Below are 22165 nucleotides of genomic sequence, written 5' to 3' on the forward strand. Positions count from 1 at the left end.
AGAGATATGAATGAACAGTCATATGAAGAGATACATAGGGCAAAGTCCCAAACAAAGGAGCTTTTGTCCCCATGGGTTTTGGGCCTGGCATGGTGGCACTTGACAGTGTTCTGGTTCACCAACCTGGAAGCTCTCCGAACCTCCTCCTTTGGGGAGTTTATGGAGGCTTCATTACATAGGCGTGAGTGATTAAATTGCTGGCCATTGGTGACTGGTTCAACCTCAGCCCCTCTCACATCCCCAGAAATCAGGGGGTGGACTGAAAGTTCCCACCCTCTATTCATGGTTGGTTCCCCAGCAACCGGCCCCCATCCTTAGGTGCTTTCCAAAAGTCATCTCATTAACATAAATTCAGTTGTAGTGGAAAAGGGCTTGTTATGAATAACAAGATACCCATTTCACCTTTATGGCTCTGAAGAAATTTCAGAAGCTGAGGACAAGAGGCCAAATATTGTAATCAAAGATGCTCCCACTGCTCTTATTGCTCAGGAAATGGTTTTGGAAGCTGTGAGCCAGGAACCATGGACAAAGACCAATTATATATGACAAATATATTTTGGTCATCTGAGTGGCCAAATATGTATTTCTTATAAGTCACAATATCACACACTCAAATCTGTGAATCAGGATCTGCTATTGGGGGAGCCCAACGAAGATATCCGCCTTCAAGTATTTGATTGGTCTCCCTCTCACCTCTTGCTCTCTCTGCCTCTCTCTGTTTCCCACATATCCAAACCCCCACATTTAGGGGCTTTTTTTCTGACTTAGCTATTACTGCAGTGTAGGATAGACACCCTCTTGGTCTCAAATATTTCTATGGCAGTCTCCCTGGGGTAAGTAAGGAATAGGTATTCAGAATTAATAGTTTCACAAACCCTCCTGAGACAAGTAAGCCACATAGAATGACATTTGGGAAGGGGAAAAATGTCAAAAAACCATTTCTCTGTAAAGCTCAAGACTGCAACCTCTTTTGACAAACTGATTCCTAAATGAAATCAGGAAACTCAAGCTTGGGCTAGAGACAAGTTATCTGATATCCCTTGCATCAATACCACCATCCACAAGATTTGCAGGTTATATACATCCTCAGCCTTACTGACTCAGATGGTATTATAATGACCACATCAGGCTCATCAGGATCCTTTGAAAGTATAGTTTTATACAGAATTGGAAAATATTAACATTTCTAAATCTAAGTATACAATGAACTGAAGAAAACAAGTATCTTATGAAAGTTAATGAAATAATTTACCACTTAAAATTCAATATTGCTAAAAGCTGACTAAACTATTGCAGCATTTAGACAATAATGACAAGACCAAAACAAGTAACTTTGAAAGTAATATCTTTCAGACCAGGCATACTAATTATTTTCATAACCTTTTTTTCCGTTCTTACAAAGCAATGATAATGCTTACCAAGTCTTATATAAAGGATGGCTCAATGAAACTTTCAAATAAATAATACTACTCAATGTTTATGTAATATTTTTTTTCATCATGAAGCTCCAAAAATTATCAAATAATCATGGGACTTTCTAGGTCACCTACTTTACCCCCAATACCATCATACCCCTTGCCATTATGAGGAATTTTTAAAGGTGATTTCAAGTATATAACCATTGTATTCTTAAATGGTTCCAGAAGTAAAGATTTTTGAATTCATTATTCACTCTTTCAATGATTCATCAATAAAATAAATTCTTCCATTCATGCATCCGTTCCTCCACCTACTCATCCATCTATTACAAATCCATCCGCCTACTCATCCATCCATCATCAGTACAATAGATTCTTCCATTCCTCCATCTATTCACCCACCTGCTCACTCATCTATGTACAAATGCTAATTATTAAGCAGCCGCCACATGTGGAGTCCTATGCTAAATTCTGGCTATACGGTAGTGATCAAACACATGGATCTCAGCTCTTGTGGAGCTAATGGTATAGTGAATTCTAAAGCATAAATTCTAATAAGATTTTTGTGATTATACTATTTCTCTCTAAAATATTTTTTGAAATATGTTTTTCCTAATTAAGACTCAATTAATTTGAGGTTTTAGTACTTTTAACTACACAGATGTAAAGATAAGAACATTTGGAACGAGAACAGAGGCCTCGTGTAAATATAGCTGAGTTTCAACAAACCCAAACCTGTAGTCTGTTCAGGTTAATATGGTTAGATCACTATGAGAGGTGCCAGTCCCTTGCTTGGGAAAGTAGGGTGGTGGCCCATGGAATCCAATATATCAGTCCACTTCTGTCTTAATGTTCTTTTGTCGAGTTATTATTATTTTTTTTTATGATTAAGAGAACAGAGGCTGCAGGCAAGCAAAGTTTGGGATGGGTATATCCTAGAATTGCCTTGTCAAGTTGAGGTTCACAAGTTCTTCTTCAGTTCCCTGATCCCTGAAGCTTCTAAAAGGGCAGATGAATAACCATTCCTGATTCACAGAACAAGCTGAATCATTTCTTGCTGAGAGAATTGGAACATTTCGTCCTGAGAAATGTCTGCTCACATTGCTTCGTTTTTGATGTCGCTATGGTGGGGTTAGGTTGTGGAGAGAGCTGAGTTCTTAAAGAGTAAATGTATTCACCTTTATTGACATAGTTTTACAGCAATTGCTGCAGCTCTTGTTCTCTTTTATCTGGTCAGAGGTGGTAGTACAAATCTGGTTGTCTAGCTCTTTCCCTTCATCTACTTTTGGAAATTGTTGACAAACTACAAGTGAATCAGCTCTCATCTGTAGACCCAGAGTGGTAGAGCAAATTGTTAGTCCTGCAGGAATTCTGAATGACTCACCCTCCACTGAGCTTTCTGTTCCCACACTCATGTCACCATTGTAACAATTTTTGGATCATAGTATAGTTGTTTTGCACGTCTCCATTATGACTATTCTATACATGTCACCTTTATAGCAATTTTTGGAGCATAGTATGTTTGTTTTTTTGCATGTCCTTGTGTGCTCACTGGGCTATGAGTTCCTGCAGGGCAGGATGTGTGTCTTTTCTTCTTGGTATCTCTAGTGACCAGCATAGTGCTTGGTAAATAGAGGCGTTTTATAAGTGTTTGTTGAGTGAATGAAGGAATGAAGGAATGACGGAATCTCTCTGCATGCTCAATTGTGAGGATTCAGGAGTTTATCTGGATTGGTTGTTAACATAGTCACTCTTTGCCCTGTTGGTTGGTCTGACCACATGTGGGCCCGCTCAGCTTTTCTACAACATTGCTAGTATTCAGGGTATTACCATATATGACTGCCTTCCAATGGAGTTCCTTTTGTAGTTTGAAAGGAAAAACTGCCATGTTATTTCAAATGATTGTGAAATAATAAAACAAATAATAAGCTCAAATGCCAGAAAACATTATTTTCATGGAACTTTACAAAAAATGGTTCTACAAGATCCACTTACAAAATACACATAACAGAGGAAAATAGTGTTACAGATGACTGAGCCTCATGTATTATTTTTACAATAGGAACAAGAATGTTTGCCATGCAGCAGAATGTGGTTAAGATAAAAATATCTTCTCAAGGAAGCCAGGGCATTTTCTCCATGTTAAGCCACACGATGGAATGGTGAGAGGAAAATTATTTATTGATTACAACATTTAAAGTGACTTTCCTGAATCAATTCTTGTTTAAATAGGACAAGGTTGAAAGCTAAAGTCGTTTGGGATTTTGGAGGATCTGCCCTAAGTGCATAAAGAAATATTCTTGTCATTGTTTGGAGCATACATCATGGACAGAAATTTTAGGTTTCTGACTTTAACTATTAGGATTGAGTGGGGATGTATATAACAGAAAGCTCCAAATATTAGTGGATTAAACATATAAGTGTTTATTTTCTTTCATGTAAAAGAAATTCTCAGGTAAAGACTACAGGATTGGTATAGAGGCTCCTTCTTTCTGCTTCACTGTCACAAATACTTGGCTTCTATTTATTTCTTATTTATTTTTATTTTCTATTTATTTATTTCTAGTTATTTTCTATTTATTTTTTATTTATTTTTTATTCTATTTATTTTCTGCCTCATGGTTCCAGCATTGTTGCTGGAGTTCTAACCATCACATCTGCAATCCAGGCAGTAGGAAGGAGGCAAGGGGAAAGCGTACTCCTTCCTGCTGAATCAGCTTTCTTTAAAGGAACTTCTTGAAAATCTCAGCTGATGACTTTTACTTACCTCTCCTTGACCACTAGTAGCAGTGAGAGAAGCTGGAAAATACCATAACTGAGCAAAAAGTGGCACCTTCTGCTCACCTCAATCCAGTGCCAATCAGTTGCAAATAAGCCAATGGTTGAGAAAGGAAAATTTATATAATTAGCTAGCAGAATCAGAAGATGGTGACTAGTGTCCTGAAGAACCATATTAAATCATCCAGAATCTTGAGGCAGTTATATAGGGGAAATGGGCAGGGAAGGAGGGAGTTTGGGGATGTTGACCATCTGCTGTGACGAACTTCAAGGCACCACATTATCACTTTCTTCTGTCATTCTTGATGGATATCAATGCAGAATTTTTCTTTCTAGAGGTTGTCATGTTCCTGGGGAACTCAGAGAACAAAGTTATTGTCTTATTACAGCTGGGAGATATATGTAAGCAAGAGTCACAGAACTAGCAGATCGTGTATTTTGCAAAAGCAAGCGGTGCTTAATCATCCGAGCTACGTGAAGACTAGAATGTGTTCACAGAGACTAGTGAGTAGGGTCATAGTTACAATATTGCTTCCTTTCCCTAAGACGGCTTCCCTCATGCTAACTTAAGATATAGCTGTTACAATACCATCTTTTAGCTGTGTACATTTGTGGCTCCAAATAAAATTTGAGTTTTGTTACTAGGGAAGAGAGGAGACAGATGTTGAGTAGCAAACCAGTAGTCTTTGCTACTGAATGAACTAGACAGAATGAAGCTGAAAAACCATACTTCTTGGAGTTATTGGATAGTCAGAGTACTAATGGGAATATGGATGTATAGATGCTTCAAATGTGAGCGCATTTCATGCCTGTGGCCAGAGCAGGATGCCAGGAGTACTCTCTAGGGGAAAGGCAGGCTGTCCATCTGTTGAAAAGTCTCAGGGGGTGGTTAACATTCATTATGTTGGTGAATTTACCAAGGTTCAGGGTTTGACCTTTATTACGGCAGGGGTTGAAACTTGATTTTTTTCAGCACATGGAGAGTGGATTTGACTTTCAAAGAGAAATTCAAATTACCCCAACTGTTAAAAAAAGAAATAACAGGCCTGAAGTGGAGTCATTTTGCTCCATGACAGCAAAACCAAGACTTAATTAGTTTCAGACCCTCCCAGGAATGTGACAATTAAACAGTTAAGCTGAAATTTCCTGACGGCACTGGTGAGTAATCTGCATGATAAGACCCTGGTTGGTTGGCGTCAAGATGGTGGTGTAGATGGGCTCTGAAGTCACCTCCTCCCAAGGACACAACCAATTTACAACTACTCTGGGAAAAATTACCCCTGAGAGAGAACTGAAAACTGGATACAAGGGACCCCTATAACAAGGGACAGTCCTGACTGAGGTAGAAGAGGCAGAAATTCCTTTCTGGAGAGAAAAAAGCCACCTTCACAAGCTGCCGCACTTCATGGCTGGCTGGGAGCAATCCTAAGGTATGCAGCCTTCCCTGGAGGAGTAGGGGAGCATTACCACTATAAGCATCTTTTGGACTCAGAACAACTGAGATGAGTGTCATAATATCTGGCTTTGCTGGCTGCTAATAACAATGGGGAATACCCCCAGAAAAGCTATCAGACATATGGAAATAAAGCCAGCTCTTAAAGGGCCCATGCACAAATCCACCCATTTTGGAAGACAACCTAAAATCCCCAGAAAGGAAGGTACACAGTCCTTTGGTGAAAATAGGCTCACTTGATAGGTTCTGGGTGACTCTTAGTAAGAAATGAGACCTCTTTAGGGACTGAGACACATGGCAGCCATTATCATGATGTAGCACAGGCATGCTGACACAAACACTGGTAGACACTATTGGAGTTCTTCCATGGACCTGTTAGCCCCGGGTTGGACCCAATCATTACAGTGCTGATTTAATCCATCTCAGCCAGGGCATGCAGCCTGCCTTAGGGACTGGCCCCACCCAACAGCAAGCCCTTGGGCAACTTGTGGGCCTGCATAGGTTGGGTGACTGGATCCTCTGCAGTCCAGCCAGTGGGTCTGCCTCAGTGGGGCACAGCATGTGCAAGGAGCGGGTGGAGTGTGTGGTACATTGGTGGAGTTTGTGGGGATTCTACAGTGGGATGACAGGGTCTGCTCTGGGGATCTGGGGAGTACACATGGGGCAGGACTATGTTGACAGTGTGTGTGGACCTCTGGGCAGTGGGGCTTGTCAGCTGCAGAAGACTTGTGCTTCTCAAACAGCCACATATGGGATCAGCCCCATCATCCAAAGCCTGAAACAATTGGGTGCTTTTGTGCCTGGGGCCAGCCCCACTCAGCTGCAATCCTGAGATAGCTGACAAGATCCTTGAAGACTGTTTACCTACAGAAATTTTAAGCCCCTGAGCCTATCAAGCAGACACCCTGGGTCCTACTCACTTAACAGAAAAACTGCAACAGGCATGTGCTATTATACTTTGCAGCCAACTGTGCTAGGGCTCCCCACACCCAATAAAGTGACTGAAGGGTCCATAGCAGCCACACACAGCTGAACATTATAACCAACTGGCCAGGGGGACAGCCTAGCCTCCCTGGGCACCTGCAGCAAGAGCAACCCTGCCACAACAGGAGGACGCATGTTGCCCACACAGGGGACACTCCTGGAACATTTGGACTGGTGATGAAAGGGAAGAACACTGTTGGACCTCATAAGGCATCTCTCCAGGATTAGGAGATGTAGCTGGCCTACCTAACACATAGATATAAACATAGAGAAAGAGGAAAAATGAGGAGGTAAAGGAACACATTCCAAGCAAAGGAACAAAACAAAACTCCAGGAAAAGAACTAAACAAAGCAGAAATAAACAATCTACCTGACAAAGAATTCAAACAAAAAGTCATAAGGATGCTCACTGATCTTGGGAGAAGAATTGATGAACTCAGTGACAGTTTAAATGAAGAATTGGAAAATAAAAAAAGAACCAATCAGAAATGAAGAACACAATACTGGAAATGAAAAATTCACTAGAGGGACTCAATAGCAGAGTAGATGATATGGAAGAAGGGATCAATGAGCTGGATGAAAGACTAGAGGAAATCACCCAAGCTGAACAGATACAAGAAAAAAAGAATTAAAAAGTACAGAAGCAGTCTAAGGGACCTCTGGGGCAAAATCAAGAGCACTAACATTTGTATTATAGGTGTCCCGGAAGGAGAAGAGAGAGACAAAGGGACAGAAAATCTATTTGAATAAATAATAGCTGAAAACTTTCCTAACCTAAGGAAGGAAACAGATATCCAGGTATAGGAAGCACAGAGAGCACCAAACAAGATAAACTCAAAAAGGCCCACGCCAAGGCACATTACAATTAAAATGTCAAGAGTTAAAGATAAAGAGAGAATCTCAAAAGCCACAAGAAAAAGGCAACAAGTTACATACAAAGGAAACCCCATAAGGTTATCAGCTGCCTTCTCAACAGAAACCTTACAGGCTAGAACAGAGTGGCATGATATATTTAAAGTGCTGAAAGGAAAAAACCTACAGCCAAGAATATTCTACCTGGCAAGGTTATCATTCAGAATGGAAAGAAAGATAAAAAATTTCCCAGACAAGCAAAAATTAAAGGAGTTTATCACTAAGAAACCAGTCTTACAAGAAATGCTAAAGGGACTTATTTAAGTGAAAAAGAGAAGACCACAAATAAGAATAAGAAAATTACTTTAAAAACGCAATAAAATAATTGGTAAAGGCAAAAATACAGTAAAGGGAGCAGATCAACCACCTATGAAGATAATATGAAGGTCAAAAAACAAAATTACTAAAATTACCTATTTCCAAGATAAGAGGGTAATGGATACACACATACACACAAAAGAAGTTAGATATGATATCAAAAACATAAAATGTAGGGAGAGGGGAGTAAAGGAGTAGAGCTTTTAGAAAGAGGTCAAACTAAAGAGACCATCAAATTAGTATACATTGCTATATATGTAGGTTTTTATATATGAACCCTATGGTAACTTCCCAACCAGAAACCTATAATAAATACACAAAAAATTAAGAGAAAGGAATCCAAACATAATATTAAAGAAAACCATCAAACCACAAGAGAAGAGAGCAAGAGAAGAAAGGAACAGAGAAGGACTGCTAAAACACCCAGAAAATAAATAACAAACTGTCAATAAGTAGATACTTATCAATAACTACTTTAATTGTCAATGGACTAATGGTACAATCAAAAGGCATAGGCTTGCTGATTGGATAAAAGAAATCAAGACTCATATATATGCTGCATACAAGAGACAGACTTCAGACCTAAAGACATTCACAAACTGAAAGTGAAGAGATGGAAAAAGATACTCCATGCAAATGGCAAAGTAAAGAAAGCTGGGGTAACAATACTTACATGAGACAAAATAGACTTTAAAACAAAAACTGTAACAAGAGACAAAGAAAGGCACTACATAATGATAAAGGGAAAAATCCAACAAGAGGATATAATACTTGTAAATATCTATGCACCAACATAGGAGCACCTAAATATGTAAAGCAATTATTAACAGACATGAAAGGAGAAATAGACAGCAACACAATAAGAGTAGGGGACTTTAACACTCCACTTACACTAATGGATAGATCATCCAAACAGATGATCAATAAGGAAACAGTGGCCTTAAACGACACATTAGACCAGATGGACTTAGTAGACATATATAGAACACTCCATCCAAAAACCACAGACTACACATTCTTTTCAAATGCACATGGAACATTCTCCAGGATTGATCACCTAGTAGGCCACAAAACAAGTCTCAATAAATTTAGAAGACTGAAATAACACCAAGTATTTTTTCTGACCACAACAGTATCAAACTAGAAATCAACCACAGGGAGAAAATCAGGAAAGCCATAAATATGTGGAGATTAAACAAAATGCTACTGAAAAATGATTTGATCAATGAAGAAATCAAAGGAGAAATTAAAAAAAAATACCTGGAGACAAATGAAAATGAAAATACGCCATGCCAAAATTTATGGGATACAGCAAAAGTGGTTCTAAGAGCAAAGTTTATAGCAATGCAGGCCTACCTCAAAAGCAAGAAAAATCTCAAATAAACAATCTAACAGTGTACCTAAAGGAACTGGAAAAAGAAGAACAAACAAAGCCCGGGGCTGGCCCGGTTTCATAGTGGTTAAGTTCACACACTCTGCTTTGGTGACCCAGGGTTCACAGGTTGGGATCCCAGGCACAGACCTATGCACCACTCATCAAACCATGCTGTGGCAGCATCCCACATATAAAATAGAGTAAGATCGGCACAGATTTTAGCTGAGGGCCAATCTTCTCACCAACCACCCCCCAACTAAAAAACACAAAAAAATCCCAAAGCCCAAAATCAGTAGAAGGAAGGAAATGATAAAAATCAGATCAGAAAACAATTAAATAGAGACTAAAAAAACAATAGAAAAAATCAATGGAACTAAGAACTGGTTCTTTGAAAAAATAAACAAAATTGACAAACCTTTAGCTACACTTGCCAAGAAAAAAAGAGAGAATGCTCAAATAAATGAAATCAGAAATGAAAGAGGAGAAATTACAATGGACACCTCAGAAATATGAACAGTTATAAGAGAATACTATGAAGAGCTATACACCAACAAATTCCAATCCAAGAGCATGGAATATCTTTCCATTTCTTATGGATAATCTGGAAGTTATGGATAATCTAGAAGAAATGGATAAGTTCTTAGAATCATACAACCTTCCAAAAATGAATCCAGAAGAAACAATTTGAATAGACCAATTGCCAGTAAGGAGATCAAAACAGTAATCAAAAACCTCCCCAAAAATTAAAAGTCCAGGACCAGATGGCTTCCCTGGTGAATTCTATAAAACATTCAAAGAAGACTTAATACCTGTCCTTCTCAAACTCTTCTAAAAATTGAAGAGGAAGAGAAGCTTCTTAACTCATTCTACAAAGCCAACATTACCCTGATACCAAAACCAGACAAAGACAACACAAAAAAAGAAAATTACAGGCCAATATCACTGATGAACATCAGCACAAAAATTCTCAACAAAATACTAGCAAATCGAATACAACAATACATTAAAAAGATCATACACCATGATCAAGTGGGATTTATTCCAGGGGTGCAGGGATGGTTCAACATCCACAAATCAACCTTGTACAGCATATTAACAAAATGAAGAATAAAAATCACATGATCATCTCAATAAATGCAGAGAAAGCACTTGACAAGATACAACACCCATTTATGATAAAAACTCTGAATAAAATGGGCATAGAAGGAAAATACTTCAACATAATAAAGACCATATATGACAAACTCACAGCTAATATTCTCAGTGGAGAAAAACTGAAAACTATCCCTCTGAGAACAGGAACCAAAGAAGGATGTCCACTTTCACCACTCTTATTTAACATAGTACTGCAAGTCTTAGCTAGAGCAATCAGGCAAGAAAAAGAAATAAAAGGGATCCAAATTGGAAAGGAAGAAGTGAAACTGTTACTATTTGCAGATGACATGATTTTATATATAGAAAACCCTAAAGAATCCACTAAAAAACTTTTAGAAGTAATAAATGAATGCAGTCAAGTTGCAGGACACAAAATCAACATACAAAAGCATTTGTGTTTCTATACACTAACAACGAAGTAGCAGAAAGAGAGATTAAGAATACAACCTCATTTACCATTGCAACAAGAGAATAAAATACCTAGGAATAAACTTAACCAAAGAAGCAAAAGATCTGTACACTGAAAACTATAAAACATTGTGGAAAGAAATTGAGGAAGACACAAAGAAATGGAAAGATAGTCCATGCTCTTGGATTGGAAGAATTAACACAGTTAAAGTGTCCACACCTGCTAAAGCAATCTACAGGTTCAATGCAATCCCTATCAAACTTCCAACAACACTTTTCACAATATAGAACAAAGAATCATAAACTTATATGGAACAACGAAAGATCCTAAGTAGATAAAGCAATCCTGAGAAAAAAGAACAAAGCTGGAGGCATCACCCTCCCTGACTTCAAAATATACTACAAAGCTATAGTAATCAAAACAGCATTGTACTGGCACAAAAACAGACATGTAGATCAATGGAACAGAACTGAGAACGAAAAAATAAGCCCACACATCTATGGGCAGTTAATTTTTGACAAGGGAGCCAAGAACATACAATGGAGCAAGGAAAGTCTCTTCAATAAATGGTCTTGGGAAAGCTGGACAGCCATATGCAAAAGAATGAAAGTAGACCATTATCTTACACCATACACAAAAATTAACTCAAAATGGGTTAAAGACTTAAATGTAAGACCTGAAACCACGAAACTCCTATAAGAAAACATAGGCAGTATGCTCTTTGACATTGGTCTTAGCAGCATATTTTCAAGTACCAGGCAAGGAAAGCAATAGAAAAAATTAAAAAACGGGACTACATCAAACTAAAAAGCTTCTGCACAGCAAAGGAAACCATCAACAAAATTAAAAGACAACGTAACAATTGGGAGAAGATATTTGCAAATCGGATATCTGATAAGGGGTTAGTATCCAAAATACACAACTCATGCATCTCAACGATGAAAACTAACAACCCAATTAAAAAATGGGCAAAAGATCTGAATAAACATTTCTCCAAAGAAGATACATAGATAGCCAACAGGCACATGAAAAGATGTTCAAGGAGGTCAGCCCAATGGCACAGTGGTTAAGTTCGCACTTTCCCCTTGGGTGGCCCGGGGTTCGCTGGTTCAGATCCCAGATGAGGTCCTATGCACCACTTGTCAAGCCATGCTGTGGCAGGCATCCCACATATAAAGTAGAGGAAGATGGGCACTGATGTTAGCTCAGGGCCAGGCTTCCTCAGCAAAAAGAGGAGGATTGGTGGCAGATGTTAGTTCAGGGCTAATCTTCCTCAAAAAAAAAAAAAAAAAAAAGATGTTTAACATCGTTAACTATCAGGGAGATGAAAATCAAAACTACAATGAGATATCACCTCACTCCCATCAGAATGGCTATAATTAGCAAGATAGGAAACAACAAGTGTTGGAGAGGATGTGAAGAGAAGGGAACTCTCATACAATGCTGGTGGGAGTGCAAACTGGTGCAGCCACTATGGAAAACAGTATGGAGATTCCTAAAAAAATTAAGAATAGAACTACCATACGATCCAGCTGTTCCGCCCCTGGGTATTTATCTAGAGAACATGAAAACACGAGTGTGTAAACATACATGCACCTCTGTGTTTATTGCAGCATTATTCACAATAGCCAAGACTTGGAAACAATGTAGGTGCCCATCAAGGGATGAATGGATAAAGAAGATGTGACATATATACACAATGGAGTACTACTCAGTCATAAGAAATGATGAAGTCTGGCCATTTGTGACAACATGGATGGACTTTGAGGGTATTATGCTAAGTGAAATAAGTCAGGGAGAAAGTTAAATACTGTACGATCTCACTCATAATTAGAAGATAAAAACAGCAACAAACAATCACATAGAGACAGAGATTGGGTTGGTGGTTACCAGAGGGGAAGGGGGGAGGGAAGAGGGTGAAATGGGTGATTTGGCACACATGTGTGTGGTGATGGATTGTAATTAGTCTTTGAGTGGTGACCATGATGTAACCTTCACAGTAACCAAAATATGATGATGTACTCCTGAAAAAAAAAAGGACCCCTGTCATTCTCTTCCTCCCTAAAGGAGATGTCCTGGCCTGAAACAATCCTTCTTTTCTTTTGCTAATACCTTCTTGCACCACCCTCCTTCTGCCTGTAAAAGCCTTCCATTTTGTACAACTCGTTGGAGCACCCTTCTAGTTGCTAGATGAGATGCTGCCTGATTCATGAATTGTTTAATAAAACCAATTAGATCTTCAAATTTACTCAGCTGAATTTCGTTTTTTAACAGATTTGGTGCTAGTGTTAGATCTGAAGTGAACTTCTGACAGCATTCAGGGACAACAAGAAACACAGGCATGGCGCCTGCGAACACTTTTGAGTTCACCGTCTTTCTCGCCATTTCCAAGGGCCATTGGTAAGTTCCTCTTGAAACTGGGGCCAACTTGCTTTGACTACACTCAGTTGTCTCTTTGCAAAAGTAGTTATATAATGCATTATTAAAACCCACTCTACAGTGAACATCTCTGATGTTTGGGTCACCCTGGTAATGGGTACTTGAATTTTTCACAAACTGTGTTTACTCCTTGTCCTGTTCAGGCCAGTTAAGACCACCAACTCATCAACTGGGGCTGTGTGGATGTCTGATAGGAGACCCTTTGATGCCAAAGAACCAAAACCTCCACCCTTAGATCATGATAATGCTGCCATTTTGTGAACATGTGTCCTATGAAGAACCATGAAGCTTGACTAGTCTTGCACATATTATCAATTACTTCACTTCTCCTTACTCCCAATCATCTATTCCCATGCTTCAGACCACCCCATACTTTTATCCCATAAATAACCCTAATCCTCATTTTTCGGGGAGGCAGATTTGAGATTGGTTCTCTCGTCCCCTTTTCTTGGTTGCCTTGTGAATTAAACCCTTTCTCTGCTCCAAAATCGTCATCTCAGTGATCAGCATGATCATGCAGTGGGCAAAATGAACCTGGTTCAGTAACACTCTTGGTTTGAGCTCTGCTCTTTTTTCAATTTCAAGCTTCCAATCTAATTGGCTTTCCTTTATAGGGCAAGTCAACTTGAGCTGATAAAGGATTCTAAGCATGGAATTAGAAAAAGATCAGGTAAGTCTGCTGAGTGCTTAGTGAAATCAGGCTAACGTAAGGATGGGCTTGCCATGGAACCACAAGGCAGGTCTAGGGCCTCACCTCCCTCCCTTCCCCATCAGTTCTTGTCTGTCTGTCGCCTCCTTTTCCCTGTATCCATGGCTGACATTCTGCCATTCTGATTGAGACACTCATCTTGAGAGTTGTTAACCTTCAAGCAGATTACAGCCAGTCTTGTAGGCTTGGGAACCTCACCATCTCGTCAGAGTGATTGTCTGTATCTCTGCTCTGACCAAATATGTATGGAGTTTAAGTTTTAACTCTCAGTGGGCAATTTTGTTCTACTTCCTTTTAAGTTCCCAGGAGAAGCTTCAGTGTGAACCCCATATGCTTCCTCCAGTAGGCTGTTACATAGACATTTGTGGTTAAAACCAGAAAATGAACATGATGCTTTCATAGTAGAGGATAAAGGTTATGAGCAGACAATGTCAATCTAGAGTCGACTGATATGACTCAACAAAAAGACTAAAGAAGTTAACATTTGTAGACAGGAAGTCAATGTGTGAAAGCTTAAAAGCAGGACTGAATCATTCAAGATGCAAGGAACCCAACTGTTCAGCCAGCATGCACTTGGTACTCAAAGAACTCATAAGGTAACATATGAGTAGCTTTTAGGTGTGTCTCAATAATATCATGAAATTGTAAGCTTTTTGAGAGATTTGGGTACGTTGCCCACTGACAAGTTGAGCAGTCTCCTTTCTCTCTCATTACGTGTGTGCCCTGTCCTAAACTGAGAGCTCAGTCAAAGAGGAAGAATGTCCAAGATTGACTAAGAACAGATTTCCTTTAATGAGATATGTCTCTGAAGTACTGCTCTTCCTATCATTCCAGGGTGAGCTGGGATTCATTATGTGCAAAAACTGTGAGTGTCAGAAGGTAGGACTCATCCTGCTACTTTGTTCTAGACTGGTTTAGTTGCTCACTTGAATTAATGTTGATTTATTTCATGCGTTATATTTGGACCTATGTTTTTAATGCTGTCACTTTCTATTAAAACTGGCTGGACACAAAATAAAGCATGAAGCCTTTTTCTGTGTCTACGGGGAAGGCAAATCTATTCTGTCCACAGTCATGAGGAAGGGAGAAAGTGGGATAATTCAGAACCATAACAGCCAACCATGTTCCCCTAAAACCTTTGAGAAGTTTTCAAATTTGGACCTTTGCCACATTTTGACTCTCAACTTGTCTTCGAGGCCATAGATGGAATCAAATAATCTCTCAAAGACAGAACTCCCAAAACTAAAATGTGATATTATTTTAGGCTATCTTGAGGTTTTCACATGTTTAATAAAATACTAGTTCCCTGGAAGGATGAGGGATGCTTTTCAATTGTGGATTCCATCATCAACTGCTTGTCAAAATAAACTGTTTATCTTCCAATTTCAGAGTAACCAGTCTGTCATAGCTGTTGACAGAAGCTTCCTCTGCTGCAATGTGATCTGGTTTGACTATTGGATGTGAATGGCATAGAGTCTAAAATCAAAACATAACTCTTGGGTTTTAGTGACAACTTTTCAGGGTACTCACCAACTGCAATCAGAAGAATTCTCAAGAGTCCTTTTGTTAGACTAAAGAGACTTACAATGATATGCTCTATTGATGTGAAATTTAGGTGAAATAGATAACTTTTTTAATGGTGAGTCCAGAGTCTCTACAATCTCCTCCCTTTCTTTTCTTATGAAATATAGTCTGAGATGTCCTGGTCATAATTAGTATATTTTTAATGAATCAAAATGACACAAAATGGAATACCTAAAGAACTTTTTTTTTAAAACTTTTTTTTGAGGAAGATTAGCCCTGAGCTAACATTTGCCACCAATCATCCTCTTTTTGCTGAGGAAGACTGGCCCTGAGCTAACATCAGTGCCCATCTTCCTCTACTTTATATGTGGGACGCCTGCCACAGCATGGCTTGATAAGCAGTGAGTAGGTCTGTACCCAGGATCCGAACTGGTGAACCCCGGGCCACTGAAGTGGAACCTGGGAACTTAACTGCTGCACCACTAGGCTGGTCCTCAAGAACTCTTTTTACTACTTTAGTCTCAAAGCAGTTCTATAATTTTCATTAGGTTGCTTTTTAACCTAGTGCCTCCATTTGTCTAAGTATTCATAGTAGAGTAGTACTTCTTAATGGTTTCTAAGAACCATGACAACAAACAAACAAATAAAAGCCTCCATTTCTATATGAATGGAAGAAAACTTGATAGTGCCACCTGGATCGGCACTATTTATCTTCTGAAACACAAGTTAAATATAGAACTGAGATTAACCATTTGGTTTCTGACTGTTGAAGGAGAAGCCTGAATGACTCTCCCATCCTCCACCACCTCCCACCCAAATTAGAAATTGTTAATACTCTAATGACTGGACTAGCACAGTCTAGGACAGCTGAGACCCTCAAGTGCACTTACTGAATTGCACTTTGGTCTTCACTCATCAGTTTACACTGAGAGATTTATAAAAAAACAATCCAATGACACTTGTTCTTCTTTTCAAAATTTATTTTATTGAGGTTACATTGATTTATAACATTATATGAACTTTAGGTGTACATTATTATAGTTTGACTTCTGAATAGACTGCACTGTGTTCACCACCAAGAGTCTAGCTTCCATCTAAACTCACCATATATATGTGCCCATTTACCGCTTTTGCTCTTCCCCCACCCTCTTCCCCTCTGGTAGGCACCAATCTGTTCTTCGTATCTGTGTGTGTGTTTGTTTATCTTCCACATAGGAGTGAGGTCACATGGTAATTTTTTTCTCCTTAGATTTATTTTGCTTAGCATAACACCCTCAAGGCCCATCGTGTTGTTGCAAATAGCACAATTTTGTCTTTTTTAATGGCTGAGTAGTATTCCATTGTATATACATACCACATCTTCCTTATCCATTCATCTGTTCATGGGCACTTGAGTTGCTTCCAAGTCTTGGCTATTGTGAATAATGCTGTAGTGAACATAGGGGCACATATATCTTTTTGAATTAGTGTTTTCATGTGCTTTGGATAAATACCCAGAAGTGGAATAGCTGAATCACGTGGAGTTTCTGTTCTTAATTTTTTGAGAAATCTCCATACTGTCTTCCATAGTGGCTGCACCAGTTTGCTTACCCACCAGCAGTGTATGAGGGTTTGCTTTTTTCCACATCCTCTACAAACCTGTTATTTCTTGTCTTGTTAGTTACAGCTATTCTGATGAATGTGAGATGATATCTCATTATAGTTTTGATTTACATTTCCCTAATAATTAGTGATGTCAAATATCTTTTCATGTGCCCATTCTTTGAAAGAATATCTATTCATATCCTATGCCCATATTTTGATCAGGTTCTTCATTTTGTTGTTGTTGAATTGTATGAGTTCTTTATATATTTTGGATATTAACCCTTTATTAGATATATGATTTGTAAATATTTCTCCCAGTTGGTGAGTTGTTTTTCATTTCGTTGATGGTCTCCTTTGCTGTGAAGAAGCTTTTTAGTTTGATATAGTCCCATTTATTTATTTATTTTTTCTTTTGTTTCCCTTGCCTGAGTACATATGGTATTCAAAAAGATGCTACTAGGGTCAATGTCAAAGAGCTTTCTGCCTATATTTTCTTCTAGGAATTTTATGGCTTCAGGTCTTATATTCAAGTCTTTTATCCATTTTGAGTTAATTTTTGTATAAGGTATAAGATAAGGGTTTGCCTTCATTCTTTTACATGTGGCTGTCTAGCTTTCCCAAGACCATTTATTGAAGAGACTTTCCTTGCTCCATTGTATGTTCTTGGCTCCCTTGTCAAAAATTAGCTGCCCATGGATGTGTGGGTTCATTTCTTGGTTCTCGATTCTGTTCCATTGATCTGTGTGTCTGTTTTTGTGCCAGTACCGTGCTGTTTTGATTACTATAGCTTTGTAGTATATTTTGAAGTCAGGGAGGGTGATGCCTCCAGCTTTGTTCTTTTTTCTCAGGATTAGTTTGGCTATTCTGGGTCTTTTGTTGTTCCATATAAATTTTAGGATTATTTGTTCTATTTCTGTGGAAAATGTCATTGGGATTCTGATTGGGATTGCACTGAATATGTAGATTGCTTTAGGCAATATGGACATTTTAACTATGTCTATTCTTCCAACCCATGAGTATGGAATATCTTTCCATTCTTTCTATTTTATTTTTTGCTGAGGAAGATTCACCCTGAGCTAACATCCATGTCAGTCTTCCTCTGTTTTTCACTATGTGGGTCACCAGCACAGCATAGCTGCCAGCAGAGAGGTGTAGGTCTGCATCCAGGAACCAAACTCTGGCTGCCGAAGCAAAGAGCACTGAACTTAACCATTAGGCCACCAGGGTTGGCCGTCTTTCCATTTTTTTATATCTCCTTCAGTTTCTTTCAACAATATCTTATATTTTTAAGTGTATGGTCTTTCACCTTTTTGGCTAAATTTATTCCTAGGAATTTTATTCTTTTTGTTGCAATTGTAAATGGGATTGCATTCTTGATTTCTCTTTCTGCCAGTTCATTGTTAGTGTATAGAATTGTGACTGATTTTTGTATGTTGACTTTGTACCCTGCAACTTTACTGTATTCATTAATCATTTCTAATGGATTTTTGGAGGATTCTTTAGGGTTTTCTATATATATAGAATCATGTCATCTGCAAATAGTGAAAATTTAACTTCTTCCTTTCCAATCTGGATCCTTTTTATTTCTTTTTCTTGCCTAATCGCTCAGCTTGGACTTCCAATACTTTGTTGAATGTGAGTGGCAAGAGTGGACATTCTTGTCTTGTTCCTGTTCTTAGAGGAAAACTTTCAATTTTTCACTGTTGAAGACTATGTTGGCTGTGGGTTTGTCATATATGGGCTTCATTATGTTGAAGTACTTTCCTTCCATACCCATTTTATTGAGAATTTTTATTATAAATGGGTGTTGAATCTTGTAAAATGCTTTCTCTGCATCTATTGAGGTGATCTTGTGATTTTTATTCTTCATTTTGTTAATGTGGTGTATTACATCAATAGGTTTGTGGATGTTGAACCATCCCTGAGTCCCTGGAATAAATCCCACTTGATTGTGGTGTATGATCCTTTTAATGTATTGATTGTTGTATTCAATTTACTGATAGCGTGTTGAGGATTTTTACATCTATGTTCATCAGCAATATTGGCCTATTGTTTTCCTTTTTTGTTCTGTCCTTGTCTGGTTTTGGTATCAGGGTAATGTTGGCCTTGTAAAATGAATTAGGAAGCATCCTGTCATCTTCAATTCTTTGGAAGAGTTTGAGAAGGATAGGTATTAAATTTTTTTTGAATGTTTGGTTGAATTCACCAGAGAAGCCATCTGGTCCTTGACTTTTGTTTTCTTGGAGGTTTTTGAGTACTGTTTCAAACTCTTGTGATTAGTCTATTCAGATTTTCTATTTCTCCTTGGCTCAGTTTTGGGTAGTTGTATGATTATCTGATTTGTTGCCATATAGCTTTTCATGGTATTCTCTTATAATCTTTTATATTTCTGTGCTATCTGTTGTAATTTCTCCTCTTTCATTTCTGATTTTATTTATTTGAGTCTTTTTTTTTGGAAAGTCTAGCTAGGGGTTTGTCAATTTTCTTTATCTTTTCAAATAACCAGCTCTTAGTTTTGGTGATCATTTCTATTGTCTTTTTAGTCATGACTTCATTTATTTCCACTCTGATTTTTATTATTTTCATCCTTCTACTGACTTGGGCTTCATTTGCTCTTCTTTTTCTAGTCCTTTTAGGTATAGTGTTAGAATATTTATTTGAGATTTTTCTTAGGTCTTAAGATAGGCCTGTATTACTATATACCTCCCTCTTTCTACCACTTTTACTGCATCCCATAAGTTTTGGTATGTTGTGTTTTTATTTTTATTTGTCTCCAGGTATTTTTTTTTTATTTCTCCCTTGATTTCTTCATTTATCTAATAGTTGTTCAGTAGCATGCTATTTAGTCTCCACATATTTGTGACTTTTCCAAACTTCTTCTTGTAGTTGATTTCTGGTTTCACACCACTGTGCTTGGAAAAGATGCTTGATATGATTTCAGTCTTCTTAAATTTATTGAGGCTTGTTTTGTTTCCTAACATATGGTCTATTTTTGAGAACATTCCATGTGCACTTGAAAAGAATGTGTATTCCATGGCTTTTGGATGGAATATTCTATATATATCTAAGTCCATCTGGTCTAGTGTTTCATTTAAGGCCAATGTTTCTGTGTTGACTTTCTGTCTGGATGACCTATCCATTGATGTAATTTGGGTATTAAAGTCCCCTACCATTATTGTGTTGCTGTCAATTTCTCCTTTTAGGTCTGTTAATAGCTGCTTTATATATTTTGGTGCTCTTGTGTTAGGTGCATACATATTCATTAGTGTTATGTCCTTGGTGCAATCTCCCTTTTATCATTATATACTACCCCTCTTTGTCTCTCATTGTCTTTTTTAACTTGAAGTCTGCTTTGTCTAATAAAAGTATGGTAACACTTGCTTTCTTTTGTTGGCCATTAGCTTGGAGTACCCTTTACTCTAAGCCTATGTTTGTTTTTAGAGCTGAGATGGGGCTCTTGGAGGCAGCATATTGTTTGGTCTTGTTTTTTAATCCATCCACTCTGTGTCTTTTGATTGGTGAATTTAATCCATTTAAATTTAGAGTGATTACTGACATATAAAGATTTATACTGCCAATTTATCTTTTGTTTTCTGGTAGTTCTATATTTTGATTGTTTCTTTTTCCTTGTATTTCTGTTTGCCTTTTAGTTTGGTGGTTTTCTGTGATGTTTTTCTCCGTTTCCTCTTTATTTGCAATTTGTGATTCTGGTCTGATTTTTTGTTTTGTTTTGTGGTTACCATGAGGTTTGTGTAAAAGATCTCATAGATGAGACAGTCCTTTTTATGCTGATAGTATCTCATGTCCATTAGCCTATGCGGGTTCCATCCTTTTCCTCTCCCCTCTCTATGTTTTTTGGTCACAAATTATCCTTTTTTGCATTGTGAGTTCATTATCAAATTGAAGTAGTTATACTTATTTTTTATGCTTTCTTTGACTTTAGCCTTTATGTTATAATTGTTTACTAACCTATTCTGATATAGAGTTTCAATTTTAGGATTAAATTTCTTTTTTTTTTGGTGAGGAAGATTGTCCCTGAGCTAACATCTCAGCCAATCTTCCTCCATTTTGTATATGGGGTGCTGCCACAGCATGGCTTGATGAATGGTAGGTAGGTCTGCACCCAGGATCTGAACCTGAGAACCCCGGGCCACCAAAGCAAAGTGTGTGAACTTAACCACTATGCCACTGGGCTGGCCCCCAGTTTTTGGATTCTGCCTGCCTATTTGTCACCTTTCTCAAACCTTTGTATGCCTTTGTTTTTTTGTTTCAGGTATGAGGGCTCCTTTCAACATTTCTTCTAAGGTAGGTCTAGTTGCAATGAACTCCCTCAGCTTTTGTTTGTCTGGGGAAGCTTTCATTTCTCCTTCATATCTGAAGGATAACTTTGCTGGACAGAGTATTCTTGGCTGATAGTTTTTGTCTTTTAATATTTTGAATATATCATTCCATTCTCTCCTAGTCTGTAGTGCTTCTGCTGAGAAATATGCTGATAGGAGTTCCTTTTTATTTTCCTCTCTGGCTGCTCTTAATATTCTTTCTCTGTCACTGACTTTTGACAGTTTTAATATAATGTGCCTTGGAGAATGCCATTTTTTAATTGAGATAATTAGGAATTCTATTAGCTCCATGTACTTGTATATCTTGTTCCATCCCTAGGTTTGGGAAGTTCTCAGCTATTCTTTTTTCTTTAACTTTTCTTTCTTTCTTTCTTTTTTTTTTTTGCAGAGAAAGATTTGCTCTGAGCTAACAACTGTTGCCAATTTTCTTTTTTTTCTTCTTTTTTTCCTCCTCAAACCCCCAGTGCATGACTGTATATCATAGTTGTAAGTCCTTCTAGTTATTCTATGTAAGCCACTGCCACAACATGGCTACTGATAGATGAGTGGTGCGATTCCATGACCAGGAACTGAACCTGGGCCACCAAAGTGGTGAGAGCACCAAACTTTAACTGCTAAGCCATCAGGGCTGGTTCAGCTATTATTTCTTCACATAAGCTCTCTGCTCCTTTCTCCCTCTCTTCTTCTAGGATTCCCATTATCCTTATGTTGCTTCTACTAATTGAGTGGGCTATTTTTTGTAGAATTTCTCCATTTTTAAAAATCAT

The sequence above is a fragment of the Equus asinus genome, chromosome 10 (assembly GCF_041296235.1).
Source record: "Equus asinus isolate D_3611 breed Donkey chromosome 10, EquAss-T2T_v2, whole genome shotgun sequence".
NCBI classification, from domain to species: Eukaryota; Metazoa; Chordata; class Mammalia; order Perissodactyla; family Equidae; genus Equus; species Equus asinus.